Source organism: Durio zibethinus, chromosome 22, assembly GCF_047325235.1.
Source record: "Durio zibethinus cultivar Kanyao isolate XHJ-2024 chromosome 22, ASM4732523v1, whole genome shotgun sequence".
In the NCBI taxonomy this organism is placed as follows: Eukaryota; Viridiplantae; Streptophyta; class Magnoliopsida; order Malvales; family Malvaceae; genus Durio; species Durio zibethinus.
Genome location: NC_143183.1, coordinates 18,632,991 through 18,638,908, shown reverse-complemented (window position 1 = coordinate 18,638,908; position 5,918 = coordinate 18,632,991). Strand labels below are relative to the sequence as shown.

Genomic DNA, 5,918 nt, shown 5'->3' with positions numbered 1-5,918 from the left:
GGATAGGTATTGACGAGGAGATGTATTGGGTAGAGGATATCCCTTCTTCAATGTTTGATGTTTCTACTAGATACATTAATGATTAATAATATTTTATATAAAAAAAATTGTTAAGGACAGAGAAATTATTATAGATGATATTTTGAAGCAAGGAAATGTATTAAATATTTGAAAAAAATAATTTATTTTTTAATAAAACGTTGTCTTTTCCTAAAAAGTTTTTTTTTATTTGTTAAGGGTAAATAAATTTTTGTATCTAAAATTTTTTTATAATATATTCCAACAAATATTATGTTTTTAATTTTAAAAATGTTATCTTTATTAAAACTATAAAATTTAAAAAAATATATTTTTATTAATATATTTTAAATAAAGATAATGTTTTTTAGATTAAAAACGTGATTATTGTTATATTTTAATAAAGATAGTGTTTTTTAAAAAAATGTGATCTTTAAATTATAAAACATAAAAAATAATTCTTTTCATAATATATTTTTAAGAAAAATCATATTTTTAATAAAAAAATACGATTTTTGTTAAAAATATAGCAAACATCACTTTTTTAATCTAAAAAACATAATCTTTGTTTAAAATATATTTTTAAAAAATTTCTTTGCAATATCTTATAAAAAATTATTACATTTTTAAGGTAAATAATATTATTTATATAGTTAAAAAATGCTATTGAATAAGGGCATATGGGGAAATAAAAAAAAATTTTCCTTCAAAATATAAAAATATTTAGGAAGAGAAGAGTTTTTTATTCTTTTACTTTGTCCAATTTTGACATTGTTGAAAACGTAAGATTTTTTATTCGAAAAATTTTTTTTCAATCAAACTAAAGAATCATATAATAAAAAGTTAGATTATGAGAGAGAAAGTAAGAATCTATGAATCAATCTGTCATGAAGTTTTGAATTTAAGTTTTATTATACGTAATTTTAGTTCAATTTTATATTAAACTTATTTAATTATGTTTTAATTTATTGATGGATTATTTAATAATTTTTAACATTTAAATTTAATATTTTATTATGATTATTTTCTGTACTTATAGTTTAAAAGAAATATTTATTATAAAAAATAATAAGAAAAAAAAATCACTGATTTGTCTTATAAAAGCCAAAATTATTACGTGAGACGTGGCATGCTCGAAGTAGACTAGCGTAAAGCAAAGAAATATGCAATCGGAATCTAACAAAAGAACGTAAAAAAAAAGGTCATTTGAATTTGACCCATGTGGGTGGGCCGTAAGTTCGTCGGTGGCTATATAATATTTAACATTATTTTTCTTAAGAGAATTAAAATCATAAGAATAAGAATTAAATCATGGATCCGACCAGGTGCTATTGATATCTTTAAACATCGAATCTGATAATTATTATATTATAATTAATTAATAAAAATTATATTGAATTTGTCACAATTTTATATGAATGTAACACTTATAGATGGTAAACCTTTAATTTTTTTTTTTAAAGGGTGATTGAAAAATGATAGTAAAAAAATTGAAGATAAAAGGCACCCATACATGATAGAAGAGTCCGCGTAAGCAGCTAGGGCACAAGCATGCTAACAGAGGGAAATCCACAATCACTAGATGGTAGGACTAAATGCAAACATCAATACCGAAAGGCAATTCCTCAAGGAATTTAGGTTTCATGCTTCTTTCCTAGCCTTACATATGAAATCGGATGCATCGATTTGCAGTTGTATCATTTGTTAAGGAGGCCGGGCAGCTGGTGGCAACCGCAGCGGGGACTGCAGCGGCTGGATAATATCTTCAATCCAAACCATTTGTTCCTTCATGTATGTGCTACTTTAGCCAAAGTTTGAGCTGCCTCATTAGTGTTCCTCCTGGCATGTGCAATCCCAGTCTCTTGAAAGCCTGCCATACTCATCTGTGCTTCTTCTATGAGATTACCTATATTTGACAGATTTGTCCTGATATAATAATAATAAAGAAATAAAAAGATGGGAAAATAGAACTTGAATTGAAAGTTGAAATTCTTACTTATGTGAAGAAGATTACATGAAAGAAAAACCAAAGATGAGCATGTATTAGCAAAAACTTCCCTTTTTAGTTCTATCTCTAATACGAAAAACTCAAGAGAACATAACATCAACTCAATCTCAATAGAAATATAAACCAGAAAACTAGTAAGAAGTACCAGCAACATCTAGAGGATCCAATGTTTAAGACACAACTACTTAAGTACACTCCGTAATGTGACTTTGAAAAGTCATACTAATTATTAAGAGATTACAAGGCTTAATTAAACTTGTACACTTGTAATTTCATTATTAGATTGCTGCCCAAATTGTGTTTCAGTTCCATTTTCTTGCTCAGCTTCCCCAGATATTTCTTCCAGTGATTTTCCTTTTGATTCCGGCACCAAAAATGTGAACAACAATCCCAAGAAGTTGATGACACCCAAAATTATGAGTGTTTTCTTCACTCCAATGCCATCTGCTGCATACAAAAAGCCAAATGCACCCACAATTGCCCCTGCCTTACCTGATGCAGCTGATATTCCATGGCATGTTGATCTTAACCTTGCTGGGAAAATTTCAGCAGGGACTACAAATGTGGTGGCATTTGGTCCGAAATTCGCGAAGAAGAAAGTTAAAGAGTACATAATAACGAACCCAATTCTGTTGTCCGGTAGAGTCCAATGATAGTATGGAATTGCCAATGCAAACATGAACACTGTCATGAAGAAGAATCCCATCAATTGGATTTTGAATCTCCCCATCTTATCAATTAATGCAACGGTGAACCAATATCCAGGAACAGTGCTGCACAGTGCAATCAGAGTTTGGGCTCTTGCAATTCTGTAAACTTCTTCAAGAGCATTCATGGTTTTTGCCTTTGGAATCCAACCAATGGCACTAAAGATGTCCTTTTGAAACAGATTCTGACTATAGAAGGCAATGTCCAACAAGAACCAAGTACTCGTGGTACCAAGCAAGTGAAGTCCATGTCTACGAAGAAATTGTGTGGTGAACAAGCCAAAATCACTCCCTTTGTTCTGTTCTAGTTTCTGCTGTTCCTCTTCCAAATCAACCTGAAGAACTTTTGACATATCTGCTGCAGCCTGTTTTGCATTCTTGGCTACCAAGGCAGTGTAACGAGCAGTTTCAGGCATCTTCATGCGCCAGTAATAAGTAAGCAAAGCTGGGAGTGCCCCAAACATCAAAATTGTCCTCCAAACATAATCGGCTTCTGGCACGGTTGACCCATTTGCATCCATCTCATAAGATGGGGCAGGGTATTTGGCCTTAAAACCTGCAGAAACTATAATAGCAACCATCCCTCCAGCCAAAATACCAAAACCTTGCATAGCAAAAACAGCAGCAATGAAAGCACCGCGAGTTTTTTTGTTAGCGTATTCGGACATGATGGTAGCAGAAAGAGGATAGTCACCACCAATACCAAAACCAAGCCAGAAGCGAAAGAAGCAAAGGGTAGCCATAACGGATTTAGGGTCACGGCCAAAGGAAAGGCCAGAGGCAACCGAACAGATGACCATGACTAACAGCGTCATGCCATACACACGTTTCCGTCCCATCTTGTCACCGAGCCAACCAAAAAAGAGCTGGCCTGTAAGGGTACCGCAGAATGCTACACCATTGACAGCAGCCGAAACATTAGAAGGAAGATTTCCTGGGGTAGCAGCACCTTCCTTGTGGTAATATATGCGACCAAGCAATTTGGTGACCAAGGAAATGCAAAACAGGTCATATGCATCAGTGAAAAATCCCATGCCGGCAATGATAATTGCTGTAAAGTGATACCATTGTGTTTTGGCTACATCAAGTGCATTAAGAACTTGCAGTTGATCCTTTGCCATGACTATATCCCTCCTCAGAAGTCTTTAAAATGGCTGTATCTGTTTGTTTTCCTAGAAAATATTGCAATAGATCAGGAAACATCAATTTTTTTGGGCTAATATAATGACAAACATTAAAAATAAATCATGAGTCAATAGTGCCAAAGGTGAAGTCAGCTGATTAGGACTATCAGACTTGTGATGGTTCGACGAAACAAAAAAAGATAGAAATACAGGACAGTCCTTTTCCAAAGTTGTATGAATTGAATGTTTTGAGTTTCAACTCAACTTGTGGGGCCTTAACGTGATTACTGTTGTGAGAAAATGACCAAAGACTATGATACGAAGCCCTAGATCAATAAAGAAACTAAAATTCTATGACAACAGCCTCTGTTATTAAAGTTCTGAACTTTTAATTTTAGCTATAAAAATTCAAATATAGTACTCTCAAATTAAAAAAAAAATACTACAAAACAGTTACAAGAAACAAATTTCAATAAAACATAAAGGATGTAGATAGAAATTAGGATATTCCACAAGAAAAAATGAATTGAAAATTTTGGGTCGACAAACAAAAAATTTTTCACACTTTCTTCTCCTTTCTAGCTAGCTACCATGAAAAACTATAGTAAGTAAAAATGAAAAGATTGCACCCGAAAGCTCTGGCAATTTAGCTCAGATTTATAATTTATTTACCAAGAAAAGACGTAATTATATTAGTAGTGAGAAAGGATAATCCAGCCTGAACTTCCGCACCCTTATCAGGAACGTAAGTTTTGACTCAATGCTTGCGACTCCTCTCCTATCCCAACTGCTAAGGATAGTTCAAAAATAAATAAAACACTAAAACCAATAAATAAGGGAAAAAAGAAAACAGAAAGTCTCAAATCTTAGGACTCTGGATTTCGTTTGAGTATCTCAAAAATATATGCAACTCGAAAAAAGCATAGAACAAAGGAAGTAAACTAACACCAGCCTTTATCAAAGAAGTAGAGATTTTGACCCAAAGGAGATAAAGAAACAAACATAAACTCCATGATCAAATATCATCAGAAAATCAATCCAAACTCATTACTACTCATTCATACCTTAACAGGAAGGAAGCTTTATGTTTAATATGCAAATCCCAATAAAAGAAAGGAGAGAGAAATAGCTGAGGTTACACCAAAAACAATAACCAATGTATGGTAAAGAAAAAAAGAGCTTTTTTCATTGCTTTAATAAGCTAATGATGAAGAAACAAAGAAAGAGAGAGATGAAGAAGAAATGGGCTTGGGATGGAGGGAAAGGAGAGTTCGTTCCGTATTTAACTGCAATGGAAGCTCTCTCTACCTTCTCCATTTGGCCTCGTGGGGGTTTTTAAAGAATTTTTATGAGAATCTTTTTGTTTCAGTATGGTATATTCTCTATAATTGCTCCATATTTTTCTACATTTTGTTAATTTTTGGGCACTGATTTGAGTAAGTTCGAACTATTTTTTCCTAATTTGAATTTCCAATTTGATTTGAGTTTTAGATAGCTTAATTAGATTTGTTGTAATGAGACTTTAGTTTAGTGGTAAGGAAAAAATTATAGAATTTTGAGATTTTATATTCAAATTTCACTGTATATAAATTTGGTTGCCTAGTTATATTATAATTTGTTATTTAATTATTTAGTAATTATAGTTTGATTATGATGCAATAATTAACTGTTCAATTCATTATACAGATGTAATACTTAATTATATGATTGTAACAATTTAAAAAAAAAATTATCTTATAGGATATGATTACAGATATTTCTTTGTTTTTTTAATATAAATAGTTTTAAATCTGAACGATGCATGAACATATATTTAGATATCAATAAGTTTATATATAATAGAAGTTCTTTTCTAAAATGATAATATAAACTTTGAAATTTATGAACAACACAAAATTTATTTAAAAAATTTTTTTAATTAAGTTTTGTATATTTTAATATAATAAAATAAGTTAATTACATACTAAATATACTTATACAATTATCATCAAATTTAAAGAAAATTAAAATTGTAATTTATTAAATTCAAGTAATCTCCAAACAAAAGATAATAATATATTC

General features: G+C 31.0%; 1 pseudogene across 1 annotated transcript; it reads right to left on the bottom strand.

Moving 5' to 3' along the window:
- Positions 1–1,602: 1,602 nt before the first annotated feature.
- LOC111307403 (low affinity inorganic phosphate transporter 1 pseudogene) lies at positions 1,603–5,144 on the bottom strand (annotated as a pseudogene). The gene is made up of 2 exons (XR_016331959.1): positions 4,922–5,144; positions 1,603–3,905 (listed from the first exon to the last, which is right to left on the bottom strand). The product of XR_016331959.1 is annotated as a low affinity inorganic phosphate transporter 1 pseudogene (transcript).
- Between the last annotated feature and the right edge of the window lie 774 nt (positions 5,145–5,918).